This window comes from Stenella coeruleoalba (assembly GCF_951394435.1).
Source record: "Stenella coeruleoalba genome assembly, chromosome: 10".
Classification (NCBI taxonomy): Eukaryota; Metazoa; Chordata; class Mammalia; order Artiodactyla; family Delphinidae; genus Stenella; species Stenella coeruleoalba.
In genome coordinates, this window is record NC_137156.1 from 35,846,930 (window position 1) to 35,871,560 (window position 24,631).

General features: G+C 47.9%; 1 protein-coding gene across 4 annotated transcripts in view; it reads left to right on the forward strand.

Moving 5' to 3' along the window:
• Positions 1-668: 668 nt before the first annotated feature.
• MOCS1 (molybdenum cofactor synthesis 1) overlaps positions 669-24,631 on the forward strand; it is a 177,645-nt gene continuing 153,682 nt past the window's right edge. For 2 of the 4 annotated variants that reach the window (XM_079934708.1, XM_079934705.1), the window contains exons 1-2: positions 669-869; positions 15,532-15,611. The gene's annotated coding sequence lies outside the window, so the exon portion shown is untranslated. Of the gene's footprint in view, positions 870-15,413; positions 15,612-16,214; positions 16,296-24,631 lie in introns of those variants that run through there. The other 2 variants (XM_079934706.1, XM_079934704.1) reach the window with 2 other exon arrangements.

Genomic DNA, 24,631 nt, shown 5'->3' on the forward strand with positions numbered 1-24,631 from the left:
CCAACGACAACTGCAGCCCATGAGGATTGTGGACAGCTCCCTTCAGGGATTTTCCATGTTTCTCTAGCATCCCCAGCCACTTCCATCTCTACAATCATAGGAACAGAAGACACAGACCCGAGGGCTTTCCCTCTTCTGATCCCTTCCTTCTCATTATCCCGGGGCTATGTCACACCACCAGACAGGACAATATGGCCGTTGTCTCGCTAATTCTCTGATTTCATGTCTCCATGTCAATTAAATGTTTTTATATTCCTATCCCACAGCTTGAGGAATAATATTAGTTTAATGTATTAAGAGGAAAGTAGTTAAATATTTGTTCTTGGGTAATTGTATATGAATTGCATGACAATTGAGCTGGTGATGTCATTAGTGAATCTTAATTGCAGGCCCTTTTACAATCAATGTGTAATTTACTGACAACTGTTTCGGCTTAAGAGCAAATTAAATGCTTGTCATCGGCCTTCCACACCCATTACGTGCAGAGTCAGCCCACTTTCTGGCTGGCTGCAGGGAACTCTTCTCTGCTGTCGGTTGGCCGTGTGATCTCTAGGAAGTCCTGTACCCTATCGGTTTTATTATCTGCAGATTGGGGACCTTGGAAAGAACAGTACTGATGGGTAACGTGCATTGAGCACCTACAGTGAGTTGGATACTCAACTCACAAGCACCCGTGGTAACTCATTATATGTGTTCTAAGCACACGTGTTAACTCGTATGTGGGTACCTCATTTAGTCCCAACAGCAACCCTATACCTAGATGCTGTTTTTGTTATCTTCATTTTATAGAAAAGGAAACCAAAACACAGTGGAACTTGCCCAAGGAGGAGAGAAAAGGGACGTGGTGCCAGAGCCCATCCTGTTGCCAGGTAAGGCTACTACCTCTCGTGACAATTTCTAGCTTCTCTTCTAGCTCAAAGGGTCTACATGCCCCAGTCCTCCAGACACCCAGATCCTTCCATCCCATTGTCATTATTTATCCCTCCCTGGCACAGAAACTTTTGAATAGTTGAATCCTTGGCTTTGACCTTTTCTGATTTGTTGCCAGCACCAGTGTTGTCCAGCTCCCATAGCCTCCCTCCATCAGTCACGATGGGCTAGAGGATGCTGCGGTAACAGCCCCAAATCGAAGTGGCTTTTACAACAGCAGAGGTTTATTTCTCACTCACGTTCCATGTTCACGTTCAGTGTGGGAATTGCCAGCAAATGTTTTGCCCTGTTTTCTGGACTTGGAGCTGTCCACTTACGGCTCATCATAAACACCTGCGGTCCAGAAAACAGAGTGACGTGTTTCCTTACAATTTCCAGCATCTCCCTACATGATACCTCACTCTCCTCTCCTGGGCTTCTTCCTTCTTTGCCTCCTCCTTGCCCCCAAATTCCTGGCTTCATTCTGCCAGGGCCCTACATAATTAAGGCTGAGAAAAATCCCATCAGTTCTTTCTTTATCTTGTAAGGGTCACAGTGGTTCCTATCCCCTTGGGAGCAGACTCTGGGCTATCAGAGATTTCAGAGGGGAGCATCTGTCAGGATCATAAATGCTTCTCCCTCGATGATAATGATGATAAGCTCGATCCACAGCAATGGATGCATCACTTCCCCCTCCCTTCCTACCAACTGGAGTGTGGATGGGAAGGAATAAAGCATAAAGAGAATGAAGGGGTCAGAGACCCCCACCTGCTGTTTCTCAGCTATTCCCTTCAATCCTAACCCCAGTCATGAATCATGTTCCTCCTTTCCTCTTAACTTCTTTCTCTTAAATTCAATATGACGCCCCCTTCCTACTCCCTTTCATCTTTATTTTGACCTCCTTATACTCACCCCTCATTCTCCCAGTTCCCTTTGTTCTATTCCCCATAGTGCCCTTCAACCGTCTCTGTTATTTTCTCCCTGTGTCCCTTTCCCTATGATTAATAGGGATGATTCTGGGTGGCAGGAGACAGAGTTCCTGCCCCAGCTTAGCCCCTAATTTGCAGCATATGATGCTGACAAAGGCACCAGGGGCAATTTTAGAGTCTGTCTCGCCCATTGCTTTATCTCAGCACCCAGCCTGGCACATAGTAGGTACTCAATCATTGTTTCTAGGATAAATGAATAGCTGAATGAATGGCTAAATGATGTTTCCTCTAAAAGGCTCTCCAAGGACCCTCTCAGCTCTGAGGTTCCGTCATTCTATGTGATTCTCTGAAATTCCCACCTCCAGGCTGTCTTTTGGGACTGACAGGACAGAGAAACCAACTCAAGTAGCAGCAAATGTGCAAGTGATTTTATACCTACTTGACGAACTAAATATAGACAAATCACTAGGACCAGATGGCACTCACCCCGAGAGTAGTGAAGGAACTCAAGGGTGAAATTGGGGAATGCTGGCCAAAACGTGTAAGTGCTCATTTACAAAGGGATGTGACGCCAGAGAGCTAGAGAGGGTGACTATGCCTCCACAAAGGACCCTGGGAGCTTGAACAGTGAGACTGGCTGTGAAAACAGCCAACATATCCACATTTAGAATAAAGAGTAGTGGCACTGCCAAAGCTATGTACCAGCGAGGAAGGCCACTTGGTTCCGTAAGAGGAAATCCTTCCTGGCAAACTCTTCTAGAATTATGGGTGGGAACCCACGTGGATAGTGGCAAACAGGAGCCAGTGGGGGAAATGAATCTGGGCTCTCAGAATTATACGCCAAAATCTGTCGAAAATGAGAAAACAAATCATCCAAGATCGGCTGTCTTAGAAGAAATTCTGATTTAAGACAGGAAACTTGTGTGGGACTAATAATAAGGCATTAATCACAAAGGTTGTTTCAACTTCTCAAAGATACTCTTGAAAAGTTGATCTTTACAACAACCTTGTAAAAGGGTAGAGCATTTTTTATTGGTTGTCATTTGAGAAGTGACACAGAGAAAATAAATGACTTGCCCAAGTCCTATACTCCTTCAATTCTCTGCCCCTCCATCCCTAGAGTGAGTATATAGAAACATTCACGTCTCCATGAACTTGCCTGCCAAAGCAAACAGCCAAAGCAGCAGAAAATGCCCCTGTCTCATTGCCACCTTCCAAATCTCCCATGAGTGCCTCTAGTGTTGGCGGGGGAGGAGCCTAATTTGCATCCAGAATCCTGGCTGCAAGGGAGTCTGGGAAAAGCAGTTTTAAGGTTTCTAGCTTTTGCAGTCAAGGAAGAAAATACTAGAGGTTGAGAATGAATGCTGAGGGCCAATTATCTGTATGCACCCTACTTTGTAAAAAAAAAAAAAAAAAAAAAAAAGAGGGGACATTCCAAGAGGAGGAAAAGGTATTTTCAAAGGAAGACATGACAAAAGAGGATCATAGTGCTATAGGCTGAATGTTTGTGTCTCCCCAGAATTCACAGGTTAAAACCCAGCCCCCAGAGTGGTGGTGTTAGGAGGTGGGACATTTGGGGGTCAATTAGGTCATGAGAGTGGAACCCTCATGAATGGCATTGGTGTTCTTATAAAAAAAGAGATTCCAAAAAAAAGAAAAAGACAAAGACTCCAGAGAGAGAGAGCTCTCTCACGGCTTCCACCATGGGAGGTCACAGGCAGGAGGTCACAGATGGCTGTCGATGAACCAGGAAGACAGTGAAGCTGCTGGCATCTTGATCTCAGACTTCCCAGCCTCCAGAACTATGAGAAATAAATGTTTGTTGTTCATTTGCCCCCCAGTCTAAGACACATAAGTTTGAAGCATCATGGCCCCTTGGCAAGGCTGTACAGTGCCAAGGGCTCAGGCGATGGCCACTTTCTCTGCCCCTCTCCTCTCCTCACTTCCCTCGTGGGAAACATTGACCTTGTCCCATTGAGAAGTGTGGGAGGGGGAGGGGGTGGATTTCTTGTGACCAGGTCACCTATTATTCCTACCCTGTGGGGGCCAGGAAAGAGCTGATAGGACCAGAAGATGGAGGACACGCTGTGACAGTGAGTCACCGTGATCTTCTGTAACCCACCCACGTGGGGCTCTCTGCACCTCAGAGAGGAACAAATAAACACGAGGCACGTACATTACTAAGAGTAATTACACTGTTACTTATGGGCTCAATTAAATACTCTGGACATTTTTATAACATAATTTGAGGTGTGATGCATGAGGCAACAACATTAACCTTTAATCACAGTTCTTTCCCTTTGAGATGCAGTAATGACCCTATTAATTAGTAATGAAATGATTAAATAGGGATAGACGCCATCACATCATGATTCCTCTCACTGGGCCTACTCCCTGTATTTAAAGGTGGCCTTTTGACCTTCCTCCCCAAAGAAAACACGTCTCAGGTTGTGGGTGTGTATCTTAGGGGGAGGGGCTGAATGTTCTGCAGCCTCTGCTCTCCCAGAGGCACAGCGTGGAAAAATGGATAGGACAAGCATTGCGTAATCAGGGATGTGCAGTGTTCAGTCCTGGGATGTTTACTTGCTCCTTGGGTTATTGACAATTGTCCCTTCTGGGCACCACATTTGGGAATGTGGGGTGACGTGAGTTATGCAGTTCTGGGCAGTACTAGGGCCTTGATGAGATCAGCTCAGCCTTGACCATTTCCTTCTACTCATTTCCTGCTCCCACCTCCCAGTCCTGCACCCCCAACTCCTGAATCTCAAGGGGTTTTTAGAGAATCCATTCACTTCCCATTTTCTGGGATGTCTGAGGCCCCCAAACCATGTTTCCAGACCATCCAGTCATCCACCTACTTGCCCCTGGGGTCCCGTTCAGACTACCTGTCTCCCACCGTGTAGCAGGAATCATGGGAAACACTGAAGGGATGAAAGCAAGGATCACTGCTCTTGGGGATCCCTGTCAAACCTGGTCACAAATTGTGTTGCAATAATTGCACTCCTACAGTAATTGAAGGATTGATAATAATTACAATAGAGAGAAGAGCAGGGTCTAGGGGAAGCTCAGAGAAGGGGCAGCTGACTCAGCTATGGTGTCAAGGAGGGCTTCCTAGAGAAGGTGACACCCAAGCCGAGACTTTTAGGATACGTGAAGCCAACAAATGAAGAAACGGGTCAGGGCAGGTATTCCAAGCATAGGATCACGAGCTAGGGCGCAGGGTGAAAAATTGCTCCTAGTTGCCCTTCTCTATCTTTAATTCAATAGAATACAGCCATATACTACCATCTACCACATAGCTCACCTGTATTCCTGGAAATCATCCTAGACTCTGCCTGCTTGGCGCCCCTATCCCAGTCCCTGACTATTGGGTCTGGTTTTGATGTAACATCTCCCTCTGGCCCCTGCAGACTCAGTGCCTGTATTAGGCTCACAAGTCAGGAACTCACGGTTACCTTCCGTGTCTCCCCACCAGGGTTTCCTACGTCAGCTTTCGGCCCCCATCTTCCTTGTGGGGCACACCTTCCCCAGCCCTTCTCCACTTGAGCTCCAGTGCTAGCTTGAATCCAGTTAGCACAGTCAGTTCTGTCCAATTTGACGAGACAACAGGATGACACCAGAGTATGTCTAAAAACACACATATATTGTGCTCTGAGCCTATCCAGCCACACAGCTGCCCTCACCGCCACCCTTCACCTACCACAAATCCTCGGCCCAGCATATCTCTGGCATATACTTTCCTTTCACTCCTTCAGAACTGATCAGACTTACAGAGTGGGTCTGGTTTTAGTTAAAATACAAGTTCAGCTGCTTTAACTGAGAGACCAAATAAGACTGGCTCAAACAACGAAAAAGTTTATTCTTCTTTCATGTAGAAGTCTTAGTGAGTGGTCTAGGACTAACAAGGTGGCTCCTTAATCATTAGGAGCCCAGACTCCTTTTATCTTCTTGCTCTGCCAACCTCAACATGCAGCTCCCGCCTCAGGACCCAAGGTGGCTGCCCCAGCTCCTGCCTTCCCAGGGAATACAGGGCCACTCCTTTTTTTTTTTTTTTAAAGTAGTTATGTATTCAGTATTTTATTTATTTTTATTTTTGGGTGTGTTGGGTCTTCGTTTCTGTGTGAGGGCTTTCTCTAGTTGTGGCAAGCGGGGGCCACTCTTCATCGCAGTGCGTGGGCCTCTCACTATCACGGCCTCTCTTGTTGCGGAGCACAGGCTCCAAACGCGCAGGCTCAGTAGTTGTGGCTCACAGGCCTAGTTGCTCCGCAGCATGTGGGATCTTCCCAGACCAGGGCTCGAATCCGTGTCCTCTGCATTGGCAGGCAGATTCTCAACCACTGTGCCACCAGGGAAGCCCGCCACTCCTTTTAAGAACATAATTTGTGGGACTTCCCCAGTGGTGCGCTGGTTAAGACTCTGTACTCCCAATGCAGGGGGCCCGGGTTCAACCCCTGGTCAGGGAACTAGATCCCACATGCATGCTGCAACTAAGAGTTCGCATGCCGTAACTAAGGAGCCTGCAGGTCACAACAGAGGAGCCCACCAGCCGCAACTAAGGAGCCTGCTGGCTGCTACTAAGACCCAGCGCAACTAACTAAATAAATAAAATAAAAACATAATTTGTAATTCATTTTCACATCGCTTCTGCTCACAATCATCAGCACTTAGTGATTCACAGGAGGCTGGGAAATGTATTCTGGTGGCCATGTGTGCCCAACTATCTTATCTTATGTAACAAGATAAGAATGGGTTTGGGGAGACGAGTAGCAGCCTCTGCCAGAATCTTTATCAATTTGCAACTGTGGGCCTCCCTGGACTTAACAGGATTCCAGGAGGCCTGATAATCTGCTGCCTGTAGCCTCTCGGCCTCTCTTCCCCCTCCTCCCAGTTGTTCATTCATTCAAAATGTATTGAGCAGCTACTAAAGTGTAGGCCCTGGGGCTTGGTAAATGATTAACTTACTCATTTGTTAAACGAGAGACAAATTATGGATAACTAACTGCAAGACGTGTTTGAAAATGAGAAGCTTCATTAAAAGGGTGAAGATAAAGAACTGTGGACGTTTAGAGTGTGGAGAGTTCTTTCTGGAAGGATGGGAAAGACTACCTGGAGGAGGCTGCATGTGAGCTGGGCTTTGGAGGTCGAGTAGGATTTGCAGACTCATACACTGTGATGGGCGACTGTTCTCTTTTCTTCATAGAGTTTTTAGGAAGGCTGCAAGGAGCTCATGTTTTCCTGTAGTGAGAAACCAGGCACAGCAGAGAGAGGAAAGAGGGGCCTCCCCACCTGGCTCTGGTCCCCAGGAGAGAGCTGTCCCCTACTGAAGGAGTTTGGGAGAATCCCAGAATTCAGGCTACAACCTATGCCAGGCTCTATGGGGACTTAGACACAGGGCTGGCCTCAAGGTGTTTGTAATCTCATTAGGGCTTAAAATGGCAGACAGCAATTGTATACATCAGTAATTGTTAGCTATTAGTATTATTAATTATTGTTAGCTAATTATTATTCATTTTTAATATTACGTTATTAATGTTGAGACAAAAATAAGAATAGAGAACTGTTCTAGGTGCTTAGAAAGGGCTACAGCTACCCAGGAAGAGAAGAGATCCTTGTGGGTTGATGCAATCAGGGGACTGGAATTTCAGATGATCCTTGAAGGATGGGTGGGGCTTTGAAAGGTGGAAAGGAGCTCATGAGGAATTCCATGGAGAAGACTGGTAGGCAGGAAGAGATATTGTTGTTCCAGGAGACCATGGTGTGTTAGTTTGGGTTCCCCAAAAACAGACTGAAAAAGGACTTGTGTACAAGTAGTTTACATGGGAAGTGATCTCAGAGAGTGAGAGCAAAGGACCAGGGCAGTGAATCGGGGAAGGAGGGAGACCCCGCTAAGGATGTGCTGCGATGCAGGCTAAGGTGGGATGGGAGCTGTCAGAGAACATGACCAGGAAGCTGCGCTCAGTCTGTGCGGAACAGGGTACCACAGGTGGTGCTGGAGGAGAGGGAGGCCAATAGGATGGGAAGTGGTACCCAAGAGACGTCTGATTCAAGAAGCTCGAGGGATTCTGCTGAAGTGAGGGCATCTCAGGTCTCCATAGACCCGGGAGGGTAACTCAGCTTGTGCAGAAAGTGGGAGCACGAAAATAGGGGAGGGAATGAAAGGAGGGGAGAGGGAGATGGGGAGAGAATTGGACGGAGGTGAGGGGGAGGAGGGATGTACTCATGATGTGTTGTCTCCGCTCCATGATTTACAATAAAATGTCTCCCGTGAGGAGGCTGCAGTGCATGACTGCAGGGATGGGAAGGGAGAAATGCTGGGGGTGGGGTGGGGTGATCCTTCTGAGCATGTGCCCAGAGAGCAGGGGAGCCCCCAGGGTGCAGAGGAGTCAGGGCTGGAATTAAAAGCCAGCATGAGTACTGGGAAGTGGATGAACATGTAGGGTTTCCTGATGTGAGGACAGGTCAGGTCCCTTTCTGGGGCTCAACTTCCTTATCTAAGGGGGCTGGACCCGTGCTCTCATTCTTACTTCAGAACTATTGACAGATTCTTTGGAGTTCCTGGGGCCAATACAAACAAGAGGTGCAAGCCTTGAACAGCATCCAGGATGCCATCAGCCTTGAATAGGTCGTTATGTGAAATTGCATCAATATGGTGTGCAAGATGGTGGGGGAGTGTCCACTTGGCAGGAATGATATTCCACACAGAAGCCTGGAAGGTGACAGAGGAAGAGGATGACACGTTAATAAGAGCTAACCGTGACTGCACATTGACCGTGGTCCAGGCACTGTTTTAAGCCCTCTACGTGAGTTGATTTACTCAATCCTTGCAATAATCCCATAAGGAAGATGCATCTGGGGGAAAGTATGCCTGTGGGGAGGACAGCATGGAAACGTGAAAGAAGTGAATTGTATTCTTTACTGGGACCCCATATGGTCAATGGGCAACTTGTTTCTGACTGCTGGGTCCATCTCCTAATGTGCAAAACACACATGGGGGCGCTAGTTGTGCAGATTCGTCATCCTATTCAGAAAGACATTTCCCAGTGTGCCTGGCCCATAGTAGGTGCTGTTAGTGGTACCTGAGAGATAGAATTTGGATACACAAACATTGAAACTCCAGGACTTTTCAATGTTTGGGAAAAAGAGGAAGAAATGTTTGAAATCAGCACCATCCTGGACTCCAAAATACACGGTTTGCCCATAGCATTTTATTTACTCATAAAACAAGTATCTGCGGGGGCCCACCCTGTTCTAGGCTCCGGGAATGCAACCTTGAGTCAGGTAGACATTCCTTGACCTTGCACAAGTCAGTCCTCGTGGGGAGCCACTGGATGGGGTTAAGTAGCTGGGAGAGTCACTCTTTTTAACATGTCATTCTGGTTTGAATGAGGAAAAAGATTAAAAGGGGGCAACGGGGTAGGGCAAGATTTTGTAAAGCTTTGGGCAAGACACAGTTGTGCCAGACAGCTTCTTTTGCCTCTCCTGATTCATTCTTAGCCCTGCTCTGTGCCCCTGGGAAGCAGACCTGGGCTTCCATCAATGGGCTCCCATCTCCTCTGGCTTCCATTTGGGTTTGGCCAAAAAGGAGCACTGGGGCTTCCCTGGTGGCGCAGTGGTTGAGAGTCCGCCTGCTGATGCAGGGGACACGGGTTCGTGCCCCGGTCCGGGAAGATCCCACATGCCGCGGAGTGGCTGGGCCCGTGAGCCGTGGCCGTTGAGCCTGCGCGTCCGGAGCCTGTGCTCCACAACGGGAGAGGCCACAACAGTGAGAGGCCTGCGTACCGCAAAAAAAAAAAAAAAAAAAAAAAAGGAGCACTGTCAGGAGATAGAGGGAGGAAGGAGAGTGAGGTGGGAGTACTCACCCCAGTTGGTGCAGGCAGACTGACTGTGTCCCTCGTTCCTTTAACCTAAAGCCATATCTCAGGACCACAGTTTTGTAAATTGCCCTTTTTTAACCTCTCAACAAATTGCCCAGTTTGAGTGTGACATCTGTGTCCAGTCAGGATCTGACAGTGATGGCGGCTTGAACTAAGGTGCCGACTGTGGACTTGGAGAGAAGTGGGTGGATTCAAGAGCTATCTAGGAGGGGCCTGTGACTTCCGCTCCTCAATTGACTTATATTGTCATTTAATCTTTTTATAAACAATGGATCTTGGTTCTTTGGTCAGTTTGGTTCCTTTAGGAAACAGAGGCCAAGATAGAAGTGCAAGAGATTTCTTGGAGAAACTCTTGTGAAAGATAAGAGGTCTGGGGAGAGGGAGCAAGGGGAGGCAAGGAGAGCCTTCAGACTGTGATGCAGGTCTGACCATTGAGAAAGGAGAGAGGGAAGGAAGGGGGATGGGGCAGGAAGCACCTAAGACTGAAGTGCAGCTCTGAGAAAGTCTGGCCAGGCTTTGGGAGCCCTAGACCCCCACCCCCACCAACACCCCCATTAAAGAAGTTCCACACTGGGCAGGAATGGCTCGGCTCTAGTACATCTCCACCCTACCCCACTACCCACCCCACCGCCTGCCCCATGCTCTGTCTTTGCTGAAAGCAACCTGGGGAAGACTATGGCCTTGGCATGAACCTTCTCATAGATTCCAAAGGCAGATTCTTGCAGCAGGTTCTAGAACTCGAAGGGAATTTGAGCAGTGCACCACCAAGATTGCCACAGTTATCCAACCAGACATCTGTTCCTTGGGGGCCTGAAATAGTACCGGGCATATCATGGGAACTGAGTCAGCCCTGGAATGAACTAAAAAATGAATTCCCCCTTTATACCTATGGGGGGTGGGGGCATGTAAGCAAGGGCATGTTCTGTAAAAACCAGCGGGACCTTCATACCTGTGTTCAATTTTAAAGTCCTGCCATGACTGGATTGAAGCTGGTCAGAGCTGGTTTGGTTCTCCCTTGAGCCCCCAGCACCAGCTTGTAAGGACTGTCTTCATGGGCTGAGGCTGACCCTCTGGAGAACCTGTCTTTCCCAAAAAAGGACAGTCATGTACATTTTCCTTGGTGGCAGTGGAGATCAGACAAATCTGGGTTTAAATTTCAATTCTGCTACTGACTAGCTATGAGCCCTTAGACAAAACTAACCTCTCAGATTCCTCATTCTAACAATAGTTTTTTGGGCACCTATTGTATATCAGACAGTAGTAGTTCATGCTAGGAGTGTTATACGCTGCTATGGACTGAATATTTGTGTCCCACCAAAATTCATCAGTTGAAGCCTAATCTCCAATGTGCTGGTGTTTGGAGGTGGGGCCTTTGGGAGATGTTTAGGTCATGAGAGCGGAGCCCTCATGAGTGGGATTAGTGCCCTTTTCAAAAAGGCCCCAGATGGATCCTTCACTCCGTCCACCATGTGAGGACATAGTGAAAAGACAGCTGCCTAGGAACCAAAAAATAGGCTCTCACCAGACACCAGGTCTTCCTTGATCTTGGATTTTCCAGCCTCTAGGACTGTGAGAAATAAATTTCTGTTATTTTTAAGCTACCTAGTCTATGGTAATTTTTTATAGTAGCCTGAAGAGACAAGAGACATGCACCTTATGTAGTTAACCCTCATTTTACAGATGAGGAAACAGGCTCAAAGAGGTTTAGTGACTTGTCAAGAGTCACCCAGGTCAAAAAGGGAAGGATCAGGAATTAGGCCCAAGTCTATCTGATGACAAAGCCCATTGTCAATACCTCTGCACTGTCTCCAGGTAAATTCAAGAGAGGAATATCAGAATCTAAGACTGCGAACCTCTCCATGGATACCCAGTATCTTTCTCTTGTTTACTGAATGTTTTCCCTCTTCATCTTTCAAAACGTTCCAGGCACGTGGTGGGACACAGCGAACGCTGCTCCCCTGTCCTTTGTTTGCTTCTCTGGCTCCCTTGCTCTGCATTCCTCCTCTCCCTCTTCCACTCACCTCCTTGCAGAATTCTTCATGCCTTTGCCCCCTCCTCCTGCCAGTTTCCCTACCTCCCTCACCTCCTCCAGTTTCTCTTGTCTCCTGCCCCCCACACCCTCTCCCGGCTCCTCCTCTGCCCTCTGCCTTGCTGGGCCATGCTCCTCAGACATCTCATTAAAGTAATTGTTGACTTGAATTCTTATTCCAGTGCATCTATAATTATGCACCACAGGAAACCCTGAGGGATTCAAAACAGACTCTTAATCTATTTCACATGATTCAAAAACGGCTCCCAGGAAAGCAGTTTAATAGCCACAATTAACAGAATGCTGCTCAGCCATCCATGGGAGAGGTTCCCGGCCCAGCACTACCCACCTCCCTGGGCTCGGTGCTCACAGACATCAAAGGTCCCCTCCAAAATGAGTCAGGCTTTAGGGTTTAATTTAGTTAATTAACTGGATGTGAAGGTAGCTGGGGAATTTTGTGAAAAGTGTTCCCCTGTCCTTTCCATCTCTCCTCTGAGCTCGAGGACCCCACTCAGGCCCTGAGAACTCGGTTTGTATCCACCCCAAGGTAGACTTCTGTTCACCAGCCCGGGGCAGTGTCTGTATGTGAATGTACTGAGTTAGCAGCAAGGCCAGAGACGCCACCCACCCCGCCTTTCTCTGCATCCACTTTCTTTCTACCAAGCACAAATCCTTTTCTCCTCTACCCCTTCGGTGACATGCCCACCACAGGGCTTCGCCTCGTGGATGCTGGGAGCTAGTACTGCAGGAAAGCACCCTCACCAGAATGAGCTCCTACGGAAGCTTCCATAAAGGGTGTGGTCCACCCCCTGGTTCAAAGGACTTGTTCCAGGGCCCACGTGGAAGATGGCTTGACTGGGTAACCTCTTGGGCAAGTCTTCCCATCCTTGGGTTCTATGCTAGTTGAATATCACTTTTCTAAAAGCTCATCTGTCCTTCCAATGAGACTAGTTCATGTATCATCCATAACAGTGGTTCTAGAATTCCAGCATGAACAAAGATCTCCTGGATGGCTTGTTAACACAAGTTTCTGATTCTGAGGAAGGGCCCGAGAATTTGCATTTCTAAAGAGCTCCCTGGTGGTGATTGCTGTTGAATACAAAGTCTTTGACCTTGTCACAGTCTGTTCCCAATACCAGCAGCGTGAGCATCACCTGGAAACATCTGAAAATGCAGAATCTTGGACCCCAACCCGTACCTACCGAATCCGAGTCTACATCTTAACAAGGTCCCCGGGGGACTTGTACACACAGTGACATGTGAGAAGCCCTGGTTTAGAGGAAAGCCCTCAGGGTTCCAGGTAAGCGTGGAGTTGGGAGCAGGTGCACAGGGATGACTGTCCCCATCCTGCCAGGGACGTGGCAAGAAACCACCCTCTTCAGGACAGCCTCCACCTCTCCCTCTCACACACACTCACACCTCCTTCAGCCACCACCAATGAAAGTGATCTAATTGCCCGTCTCTGCCAAAGCCCCAGCTCAGGGATGGGTATTTTCACAGGGAATTTCACTAGGGGAGGAGACTCTGCCCCACAGGTTGTAGGCTTGCTCTTCGTACTTCCGTTCTTCCTTAAATACTCACCTGCCACGGCTGCGCCAGCCCCATAGAAGACTCTTCTTCCAGAAACTAATTAGAAACCCATAAGGTTGTTTCGTCTTATTATGATGATACAATGACAGCCCTCATGATGCAAAGTCATTATACATCACAGACAAAATTAATCATTTATAGTTTATTTCTTTGAAAATGGATAATTCATCTTCTCCAATAACAAGAGTATGAACACATCAGTCACCCTCTCCATCCTGAGCCCCACAAGGCCCTCTTGTGTTCAGAGATGTGACTCTACCAGGAGCATGTGGACTAAGTGGGGGAAGGCATGGGTGCCCGTGCAATGGGTTAGGAGCCTTTACAAACACCCCTTTAACCTCCCAGCAATTCTCAATATGCCTCTGTTGCCTAGACTTTGGTCTACCTCTGTGTTGAATTTACATTTTTTCTCTTAGAACAAGTGAGTTATATCTAGCCCAATAAGGTTTAACTGTTATGATTTATGCAAGAATGTTACCTGGCAGATGATGGTGATAGTAATAATTTAGTACTTACTATGTGCCAGTCACTCTTCTGTTTTCTATGTATTAGCTGATTTAAACCTCACAATAATCCTGGGAGATGAGTACTATTATAATCATCCCCATTTTACCTACAAAGAAACTGAAGCTTAAAAGAGATTACATAACTTGGACAAAGTCACATAAGGTTACAGGCTAGTAAGCCACAGAGCCAGGATGTGAACCCAGAGTTTGCATGCTTAAAGACCACACTATACCCCCTCCCAAGTTCTCAACGTTTATTCATAGCTGTGTCAAGTAGAACTTGAACTCATAAACTATGGGTAAAGGAGAGGAAACCTAGTTCTTGCCCTGAAGTCTCTTCCTTCTCTCACTCTGGTAATATTCGCTCTTCCTGATCTTACAGGCTAGCTTTATGGAGTTGGAACTGTTTCTAGAGCCCAAGGAAGTCTAGAACTTTCTCTCATGTCCCCCCAGACCCAACTCTGAGGCTACAGAGAAAACACTGAAGGAGGCAGAATTTACTTGATTTCTCTGTGGCCATCTCCTCCTCCTTTTCCTTTTTTTCAATCATTCATTCAAGAAACACATTACAGGGCTTCCCTGGTGGCTCAGTGGTTGAGAGTCCGCCGGCCGATGCAGGGGACACGGGTTCGTGCCCCGGTCTGGGAAGATCCCACATGCCGCGGAGAGGCTGGGTCCGTGAGCCATGGCCGCTGAGCCTGTGCGTCCGGAGCCTGTGCTCCGCAACGGGAGAGGCCACAACAGTGAGAGGCCCGTGTACCGCAAAAAAAAAAAAAAAAAAAAACACATTACATTTGTACCACATTCTTGGCACAGATTTGAAGAAGTCATCCTTCCAGGTGCTTACAATGCAGTGATGTAGACAAGTGTGACAGCAACTGAACACAAAGCAAATGGAGTGTGTGTTATACGGAGATGCAAGTGATGCTATGACAGAGCAAAACAAGAGCAATTTATTAATCAGGGTGTGAGGTCCTTTAGGGAGAAGACCAGATGTTGGCCATCTCAATTCCCTAACCACCTCAGAAAATGCTTGACAAACACTTGGTGACCAGGTGGAATCAACCTGGGAGATCAGAGAAGACACCACAAAGATTTAGCATCTCAGCTGGCTCTCAAATAATGGATAGAATTTTGTGGCAGCCAATGAGGAAAAGGACTGACTGAGGAACCGCAGGAGTAAAGACAGGAAGTCAGAACAACGAAGCACCTGTTGAAAGAGGGAGGGAATTGACAGTGATTTTGAAAGATTTTACAGGAAACAAGTTGATGTTCACAGAATCAGCTTTCAAATATGCAACAAGAAAGAGAATTAACCACTGAGTTTAACGTTTTTCCTTTCTTGAAGTTATTCTGATCCCAGGGTGGTTATCTTAAGTTCCCTTGCCACAGGCATGGTGCACAGAAAGCCATCTTCTGGTCAAAAGTCCTGCGTGTTCCCACCATCTTCTGGCTGCCCTCAAACTTTCTCATTCCACCCCCAAGTTCCTCTCATCGAAAGGCTCCTGCCTGACCCTATCACCTCACTCAGATCCAGAAGGCGACCAGCGGCTAAACTCATAAACTGATTCTGGTGAATTGACTTATATAGGATGCTTCCCACCTGTGGCTCATTCCTTGGAGGGCAGAGAGGTTGTGAAAATCAGGACTAGGGCTGCCCCCTCTAAAACTCTGCGTTTTTCTTTCTTTTCCAGAAACAATGCTTGTTCTGGGCAGCTGCTGGAGAAACTCAGATCCAAAGGAGGAATGGGGAATACTGGGATACCCATAACAGGTAAACAGAAGCCATTTCTTATAAGGGAATTTTTGGTGTATCTGTGGGGAGGAAGGTGATCTCTGCGACTTACTCTTCCGCCATCTTCCCTACCGGCCAGAAGGGAATTTTTGAATACCATCTCTTAGCAGTTTGCCAATGTCCTTAAAGACACAAATCCTCGGGATGCTCCTGGAAAACCACAGACGCCCAAGACCTCATTCAAGACCTTCTGAATCATAATTTCCAGGAAAGAGCCCTGATTTATAAGCACTTTGGGTGATTCTTAACAGGGAATTTGGGTGAACGTAGAAAAGAATTATATATTCTGCCTTTGAAGAGACGCTCTCGTTTTCCAATCAAAATCAGTGCTGGGATCGTTTTTAAGCAAGGGTTGGGTGCCGACTACAATTAAAGCGTCCCCTTGTTTTCACTGCAGTTGGTGACTTACAAACAGGAAATGAGCGGAGGGGGTGGGAGCTAGCGGCTGCTTGAGAGGGAGGGAGCCAATGAGAAACAGGAGCTGCTGCCCACCCAGAATGCATTGGGGCAGGGGTGGGACTAGGCTCGTGGCCTATAAAACTTGCACTCAGGGCAGTCGTACTGTTTGGTTGGGAAGGTTGTGGCTGCGGGAGGTTGGTCGGCGTGGTGGTACCTGTGAAGGGCCGTCGGAGCTGGAGTGGGGAAAGCAGAAAACGCCTGAAGGTAGGGGGGAAACTCTGGGAAGGAGGTGCAGCGGCTGGGGGCTGCCTCCCAACGCCAGTCGCTGTTGGTGCTCTCCTGTGTGGTGGTTTTCCTCTGTTCTCTTCACAGATAGTCCTGGGGTCATAAGACTAAGGCTCCTGATTCTTTCTCCAGGGGACTTTTCCTGCCGGCTTTCTTACAGCTGGAAGACTTTATCCATAGGCTTTCTTTTCTCAACTGGTAGAAGCTTTAAAAACCTCTCTTGGTAGCTAAAACAAAGCTAGGGTTTCTTCCTTGTTTGGCAAAGCTGTCTTTTCTCTGGGAACGATCTCTTTCTGGGCGTGGGTTGTTCCAGAGACGAATGGCCTATTGGTGGGCATGGGGTGGAGGAAGCCTAGCTCTGCCGAACTCCACAGCTGTAAGCTTTGAGCTAACACGGAGAGCATAGGGCCCTGAGTTGGAGTGTGTGCCCCGGAGGCGATGGCATTGCTGTCTCTCACTCGCAAAAGCCAAAAACTCTAGCTCCCGGTAGGCAGTGACTTAGCTCTAGCCCTTCCTCTGATGGGGTGATAAACTCGGCTTTCCTGCTCAAGTCCGTTCCAAACAAACTGTGGCCTGGCTTCTGTGGCCAGGTCTCAGAGACGGCAGTCCCATTTGCTTCCCTTTTGCTCCTTTTAAGCATCCTAAAGTTCTCTTCTGGGAATAAGCTACTGCAGAGTAGGGTTTGCTATTGGCAAAGCCAGGATAGATAAATCTGGCAAAAACTAAAATGAGTTTGGAGACCCACATGTTTCTCTCCAGCTGAAGAGAGTATCAATGTGAGTTGAACTAGGACAACAGATAGTAGTTAAGGCATCAGCCCTTGAAGATGAGGGTGTCTTCCTGTGGTTTGTGTTATCTAAATCCTCCTTAGGGGAGGATCCATTCCAGGGGAGTGCCCAAGTAGGAACTGGACTGACTGGAGTTTCTCTAATAGAATCATAGCTAAACACCTCCTGGGGGCTCCCTGCTGGCATAGGTCTAGATTGAGGTCCTCTCTCACCTGGAAGAGTAGCTCGTAGAGCCCCGTAGCTGTGATGACTGCAGCGCCTACAGCATAGGGGTGATGGTCCTGGCCTGTCTGGAAGGGCCCAGGATTAAAACAAACTCCAACAGGCTGAAGAAGGTTTTAAAGAAGCAAATAAAGTCTTAAGTGCTCAGAAGAGGAACTCCAGGGAATCAACAGGCAAGTGACCACATGTGCTGGCCTGAGAAGTGGGAGAAGCCAGGGCCTGGATGCAGCTCAACCTGCTAAACTGGGAAACTGAGTGGGCAGTGCCGACCTCATCTGAAAATTGGGCGAGGCCTGTTGGTGTGGAGTTTACCCAGCAGAACCAGTTCTGGGCCAAACTTGATGAGGGCTTAAGTATCAGTTTATAAGGCAGCTCCTCTGAAAATGACTTCGTTTCAGGAGCTATCGCTTTTGTTGAAATTGGAGGTGGGAGTGCTGAGGTCTGGGATCTGTCTGCGTTCGGGACTTGCAGTGGAGCCACTGTTGACCAGAGCCTCAGTCTCACGGAAGTGCCCTCGTAGCCACGTGGTGTGTGACAGGATATGGGCTGGAGCTCACCTGGGCTACGTCCTTGGCTCTGCCGCTTACTAGCTCTGAGAACCTGCGCAAGTGACTGATCGCTGGGCAACTGGCTTTACACAGGTCTTGTGATGTGATGAGACTGTAGAGCAGTGGCCATCGTAGTATGTGCTCAGTACACATTAGCTGCTGCCCGGTAGAGTGCCCCACCTGGTGCAGAGCTCCTGGCATTCTGTGTCACAGGCGTCTTACTTGGCACCTTCCTTCCTGCTGCATGGAACCTCCTGTTAATCTGTTATAATTATCTTATAACCTCCCTGTAGCCTGGCAGGCTCTCTGAACCCAGCTTGGTACCTCATGCTTGCATAGCTCCCTCACCTACCCAGGCAGCCTCTGTCCCTGGATTGTATGAGCCTGTTTTATATCCTGAACAATTGCTTCAAATGCCATATGTTAAGACCTGGATGAAAGTTGCTTGTTAATTGCTCAGGGTTCAAAGTACGGCTGACTTTTTAACACAGTCAGAGCCACCAGGCCAGCTCACCTGGAAGAGTTCACTTAAAACCGCATTTTCTGCCCTAATGAAAGACTAAAAGTAGGGGGACAGACAGAATCTTGATCTTTTAGGTTGAAGCCTCTCTTTGCCAGTTTGTCTACAAGCGCCACTGGCTGCAACCTGAGTTCTTGGCCTCAGGGTCATGTAGCCACAGCTGTAACTTATTCCATAAAGATAGCCAGGATCCCATATTCAGCCCAGCGCTCTGCTTAGCATCAAGTCCCTGGGGTCAGGCAGTGACTGAAACCCAGGGCCAGTATGTGCCTGAGCCTGAAAGGGCCTGGGTGCTGTGCCGTCTGGGCTGCCCCTCAGATCCAACCTCACCTGGGTGACTTCAGCTGCGAGTCTGAAGTGCACACACTTGCACGTTATAGTCCTGGCGGGGTCCTGGCCTCACTCGGCTGGCAGCCAGGTAGGAGCATGCTAAGCGACGGCTAACATGGGGCTGACAGCTGCCGCTGATAATGGGCTGATCAATCCAGTTGCTTATTTGGGCTTGCTTCCGTATCCTGCTTTCTTTACAGCAGGAGAACTCCTCCCATCTGAGTGGAGAGGAGGATGGGTCCAGAGCTAGGCAGAATCTAGACTGTAGGTTCGCTACAGGGAAGCGGCTCCTGACGAAGCTCTAAATTGGCCCACCACATTCTCTGCCATGGAGGGTCTTAAAGCCAAAAGGTTGAGGTCACAGGCCTCAGGGCCACATACAGCTTCAGCCTGGATTCTGCTGCTTGTTTCTCATGTCTTGAATGAGTTGCTGAAGTTCTCTGAGCATCTGACCTGTGCAAATGGGTAAACTAAAAGCTAACTCTGAGCCATGAGGCTTTGATGGTGATCATAGGAATCTTGACTTACTGCCAGTCCTGTGACTAACTATTGACAGGCCTGTCCTCACGTACCTGCCAAGTCACCTGGTATCAGTTCCATCCAGGTGTGTTTGAGAGGCTTCTATCCTCTGTGTAGCTCCCTCCCCTTAGTGTAAGCTACCCTCAAGCCTTAGCTGGGCTTCATCTCCCTCTTCCAGGTTGGTTCCTGGGGTTCCCTCTTCGTCACTAAACTGCATAGCCTTTGGGTAACTTGGACTTATCCTGGGACCAGTGGTAGGTGAGATGTAGTGGCGGGGTTCATGCAGCTGCGTCCTCAAGCACAGGCCTCCCACAGGAAGGACAGAAGCCACTCGTTGAGGAATAAAGGAGCCTCCCTGCTTGGGCCCTGGGGGAGGAGGCCCTCTTGAGGGCAGCTCTGGTTTACAGGGGCTCCCACCCCTGTGCCAGACTCCACTTGTCACAAGCCATGGGCCTCTACAGTGATGGCTTAGTCTCTGAACACTTGACTCCTGTTCTCCAGCCCATCAGGCTCCCTTCATGGGTCTGGGTAGATTTTGGACCAGCTCATAGCGTGTCTGGTCTGATCTTAAGTGGTGGCACTATGGCAGCCCAAACTCTTAGGGTGACTTGAGGTAATGTAGGGACTTGCATGACAGACTCAGGCTAAGAGGTAGCCCTGGGTAGGGAGACGGGAAGAAATCGCCTCTTCTGCCATCCTTTTTCTTTGAAAGATTCTTTAGGATACTTGAGGTGAAGGCAGACTGACACCTTGCTCTTGTTCCAGTATCAGTCACTGATTTCATCTTTCCTCTCTGGGATGTCCCAGAACGATCTTCCTTGGTGACAGCACTGCAGGGCCAGGAAGGACAGGAATGATATTTCAACCACTTCCTAGAGACCCAAGGTCTTACCACTAGATAGACTCTTCTGGAACTGGCTTTTTCTAAGTCTCCACAATCCCATGTACACTTTCACTTGACAGTCTTAATTCTGTTCTCTTTAAGGAAAACCTAATGGGCAGAAGAAAAATCTTAGAGTAAATGATTCCTGCTCTTATCAAGATGAGAGTCACGGAGAAGCTTGAGACCCTGCAGATCGATCTGCCCATACTCATAATTTCAGAACTAGTTGGTTTTCCTATAAAGTCTTTTAAACTGTCAGCAGTCTCTCCCAGTTCCTTTGTTTCAGAAAGGTGCACTTTATCTCAAGGGTATTGCAGATTTTCTGCCCATCTTGAAGACCACCTTGTAAATTAAATGCTTGTTTCATACCTAGTTGGCCATGGCTTTCTTCAGGGTGGCTGGAATTTCTTAGAAAGGCCTTCCTTGCTTCAGTAGTAGAATGAAACAGGACAACTTCAGGCTTCCATCCCTTTAAATACGAAGGGAATATTCTTCTAAATTACTACAAAACGTTTCAATGAAATGTACTGGACTGTCAACCTCTTTGACTTGAGATACTTTTATTCTAAGCTAACCTAACTAGACTTTGACCTTCTGGCCCAAGATGAAAAGAGCTTGGAAATTGGCTTTCTTGCTGTAAGGACAGGAGTGAGGAATTCACTGAAGCAACAACTCTTATCTCAGAGGCTTGAGGTCACAGGACAAAATTCTGCCCTGAAAACTGGACAGACAGAAAAAAACAGTTTGCCAGGAATGAAAGCTGTGGCTGGAGTGAGTAACCAGCAGGAACACTTAAAGGATAATCAACAAATCAATGGAGGCTCAGTGTACACTTACCTGAGGATAAGCTTTGGGGGGCCCGGGTTTAGGGGGCTCCACACTTTCACGAGTTCTACCTCCTGGGCGTGGTGTTGGGCATGGAGAAAGGGTCCAGGGTCTTCAAGAGAGGTATCCCACCCAACAGAACAACCTCCTGGAGATGTACCTTGCCTATCTAGGAAGATGAGAAACACAAGCACTGCCCTCAAGCAGGAAAGGATAGAAAAGTAGCGGCGGCTTGAGAGTCCACAGGTTCCACCTGACCTTGTCCTAGGCCAGCACTGCGTATGGCTGGAGGTGGGTGGGGAATATACGATCTGTGAGGGGCAGTACAGGAACCGGTTCTCAAGGCTCTTTCGGGACTGAGTGTACGTATGGCTGGGGGGCTCTTCCCTCTGGTGCTTGTTGGGAAGTCAGTCCTGTTTCTCGCCTCCAGCCAACGAGTTTCCACACTGTCCTGTCTTGCTTCATGTGGAAAGGAGCGGCGAAGCTTCAGATCTTCCAGTACGGCTGTCTCATGTCGCTGGAGAAATCGCTCAGACGTCTGCTCCTCACTTGCTAGTGTTTGGACAGTTGGTGATAGGTGTAAGGCTTCAGAATGACTAGAAAAGAAAGCCCTTCAAAGCTCTTCAGGACCAAATTCCCCTTCCTGAATCACAATTCACAAGTGCTGTAAGCCCACCAAGTTGTGCATTGCCTGATCTGGTCATTTACAGGGACCTGAGTTCTCCGGAGAGGGGACATGGTCTCTTAAATCCATCCCCTTGGTGCTCTGCCATAGGTGAACTCTTGGTTCTGCTTCATGCATTTTTCTGTCTAAATTCTATTTGAGCTGCTTGTTCAGATGGTTCACTGCAGAGACTTAAGTGGGAAGGATTCCAGCCAAGGACAAGACTCCCCACCTGCCCAGTTCACCCAAGTCAAACTCCTTTGGGTGCCGTTTGGTTAGTGGTGGACAGGTTTGGGTGTGGGCGTTGACAAGCTCACTATATAATAACTTTGGAATATCCGCATCTCCTGTTCCTCAGCTGTGGCCTCAGCCTCCCCACTTTGACAGGATCTATAGGCCTCCATTCTGATACCTGATGGCCCCTTTTCTTCCCTCTCCTGGCCAGTTCCAACCCTCAGTCTCTTGAACATCACTGTGCTTAAGGACCTCATGTGCACACACTCAGAAGAAGATCTACTTTCCCTTGTCCATCAGGCATTAGACATGGGACTGGACGTGAGAACTTCGCGACAACTTCTGAGAACTACCTTGGGAAGTCCCACAAACCGGAGATGGGAATGTCTGCTGTGTTTTGTACTCAGCTGGAAAAACTCGTTCTAGTGATCTCTCCTTCTGGCTTAATTAGCTACCCGCACCTTTGACATAAGCACTTAGAAATGAAGAAACATGATCTAATTAACAAGAGGCAAACATTCATGTCGACTGGCAGGAGTATGTCAATCTCACCTCCTGGGCTAACTGCTAAAGTGGGCAGATCGTCAGCATTCCATGTGACAGGACCCCATCCTGGCATGCTTGGAGCAATGCCAGTGTCCCTCTTTGAGGGGCAACGTGTGAGTGGAACCTGCTGACTTACCTAAGGAGTGGGAGGCGTGAGCTTCTGGAGACTCCCTTTGCTTCAAGAAGGGCTGTTGGTAGAGCTGGCAGCATAGTGGGGAGAAGGAACCAAAGGGTCTTTCATCTTGGTTACTAAATTGAACAGAATGAAGGTCATGCTTGGAATGGTTAGTATTGGAGTTACCCAGCTCCAACTACAAGTAACAACTAGGTACCACCTACAGGGTTGGACAAGCAGCAGAGAAGGTGACCATGTGGGAGCATGTGGGGTCAAAGGGACAACGTGAATTGTCCTTGTCAAAGGAACGCCCTCTCCAAAGGAATAGTATCAGGCACTGGTGGCGGAGATAAAAACAAAGTGGGAGAGTGAATCAGATCAGAAGCCAGGAGCAGAATGTGCTTGGGAGGAAGACTCTAGGATAAAGGCTTCAGCAGAGGCTGCAACAACCCATGGGCTTCAGGTACCCCCTACCGTGGTAGTGGCTGGGTAGGGGGTGGTGATGGGCTAAGATTCTACTACACAACATAGGACATGCACTAGTGGGAAAACTTTAGATCATCGCATACCTTGTTAGAGATGCTTTCAGGTTAGACACAGACCTATCTCTTCAACAGGAGGGCTTTCTCTGTACCTATTCTGCCAGCCTGGGGACACAGGGAAGCTGGGTTTGGGGAGAGAATGACTCAGGCTCCTGTCACCCCCTCCAGCTGTGTTTGCATACTGTCCCTGATAACTTGAACATTTACTTACATTTTAGCCTCAACCCAGCATTTCTGGTCTTCTGGACTATTCGTTAGTTTTCACTTTGTTCATATCCACTATTTCAAATGGTAAAATTCCAGGACTGGAAAGATGACTGTCGGAACTAGAAAGTAACACTAATAGTAACATTATTTGAATCTGGTTTTTGAACTTTCTGAGATTCTTGGAAACTAGCTCTATCTGGATACAGTTTTTTAGGATGGCCACCTTTCCTATGAGCTCCATCAAACTGGACATACCATGGACTTAGCCATTAGCATGCTTCCTTAAAGTGGGTGAAGCCCCAAGAGACTCAACCTTCTGAGAACCCTTCTAGAAACTTTATTCTGACCTCACCCTGAGGGTCCTCAGCGCCCTGCTAAAAGCGGCATATGTGTGTGCCGAATGAATGCTCACCAGCCTCCATCTTCAAGACAATTAAGTAGCAATTTAACAGATCTAGATTAAGATGCTTGAAGTCTTATGGCTGAAGCTTTAACTTTCGTATGACATTAACTTCAAGGGGAAAGATTTAGTATTGCCACTGTCAATTCAGACTTGAATTGCATAGGAGTTGGGTAACTATAGGCTATTATGCCTACTCAGGCTTACAAGCAGCTCTGCACAGACTTATGTAAAGGGACAGTTCTTATGTGATTAAATAGAATATTCATCAGCTGCTTAGTCATGTAAGACTCCAGAAAGCTTATGGATGGCAGTGAAATTCCGAAGTGTAGGGTTCTAACGGGCCACCAGTGTGTGAGCTGGAGTTTGGAGGACTGAGAAAGCATTCCATATTGAAGTGAACACCACCAACTGATGGCACTTGGGAGTTAGCAGCTCCATAAGGCAATGTCAATGTGGACTTGTGTGGAGAATCCCTTAATGTGTACACGTGTATATGATGCCTTTCTCCAGAGCCTGCGTCCTTGAAGTGCCTGAGCAGGTTTAATCCATCTCTTCTACTTGTCCACCACCAACAACTTCACTTGCTTCAAGACATACCTCTGAAGTTTCTGTGGGGCATGCATTTGTCAAATGTCTATTTCTAACTCCTGTTAAGTTTCAAGAAGGCTTCTTAAATGTCTCTTGAAAAGAGGGTCTCAGGTCTAAGATGTGGGGAAAGCTATTCAGTGGTCAGAACTGAGTAACAAAGAACATGGGAGAAGCAAGAGGCATGCGCAAACTCAGTTCTCCTTGAGTTGGTTGGAAAAGTGCTGGAATTAACTAACTTGTCTCTGTTCTGATCCTTGAGAAGCTTCAAACTTAGTCCTGTCTTCCTGAAACTTCCCCCTTATAAACTTGAATGATCTATGTGACAGGTCCCTGAGCAGTGGTAGGCAACTATTAGTTGATGGATTCATTTGGGTAGATGTC